Below are 1,496 nucleotides of genomic sequence, written 5' to 3'. Positions count from 1 at the left end.
ATATATATATACACACATATATATATATATATATATATATACACATACATATACATATACACACATACATATATATATACACACATACATATATATATACACATATATATACACATATTTACACACACACATATATATATATATATATATATATATATATATATATATATATATATATATATATATATATATATATATATATATATATATATATATATATATGTCTACATATATATACACATATATGTCTACATATATATATGTATGTGCATATATATGGGCAGAGTCAGGATTATTTGTTGCAAATTCAACATCATTGTTATTCTTTCCCCCTTTATGCATCACTGATATTACCAGAGCCCATCTGTTAGCCTACTGTTTAATACCATTGCAGCATTTATAGTAGTTAGTTATTATGGATATACACAGGTTATTTGGAAACAAAAACTCGTAACCAGAACAAGAAGATGTGAAGAGTGCACATCATCTCCCCCAACCCCTGAGGAGGAGCAGGTATAGCTTGCTTGCACAGATTCAACAGTCACACTGAGAATTAAAGCTCTTTGTTGAACAAGGCTGTTTTTCTTCTTGGTTTAAGTTTTAATATTTTCTGTTTAGACACCAGTATGTGATGCAATAGTTCAATTGTGTGCTATTTATCAAATGGAAACACAGTTTGCATCACTTATTCTCTAAATTGTGCTTTTGTTTCTGACAATGTACCACACACTGAAAACATTCTAACGTTTTCCCAGTATTTTAAAAGAAGAGAAGGTACATTTATCTCTATTTTATTGAAGGCATTGGAAGTTGTGTTGAAAATGTTGCTCATTCAGGGTAATGTTGTCAAAATGAGGCACAATTCTTTCTGACATGTGCTGAGGTGACTGTAATTGTCATAAGGATTGAAACTTGTCCTGATAAATGGTGTCTGTATTCTGATGATTTACCATGAACTGTAAAAAAACACAAAGAAAAAAAACCAAAATGGTAAAACATGCCTCGGTTCCCTTTGAATTACTTTAAAATACCAAACATAATTTTCCACAAATTACTGAATAATTACAGCTCTTCCCTATATACATGCTTTGTAATTTCACTGTTGAATTTTAGTAGAATTGCAAATTTTCTTTGCATAAAAACATTTAAAGTCTACGATTTGAAGCTTTCCACATTTAAAATTTTAAAGGTGTATTGTAGTAGTGGGTAAAGTGTAAATCAGAGAGAAAGATGTATAATGGCTGATTTTATTTTCCTGAACAAACTAAATAAACAAACTCTCTTTGTTTTCAAGACTGAATGAACTGAATAATCAAACTGACATGAAAGGACAACACAATTTATACTGTTTTACTTTGTTTATATGTGGCGGACCCTGCCACCTTTCTAGCTTCAAATAGTGTTCTGGGACATTATTTTCCTCTGAGAACAGCTTTTTTATTCACTTATGGTAAAAAAAATCTGCATTTGTATTATTACCTCATTAATATTATAAT

The sequence above is a fragment of the Sparus aurata genome, chromosome 4, assembly GCF_900880675.1.
Source record: "Sparus aurata chromosome 4, fSpaAur1.1, whole genome shotgun sequence".
Classification (NCBI taxonomy): domain Eukaryota; kingdom Metazoa; phylum Chordata; class Actinopteri; order Spariformes; family Sparidae; genus Sparus; species Sparus aurata.
Note: the sequence above shows the minus strand (reverse complement) of the source record.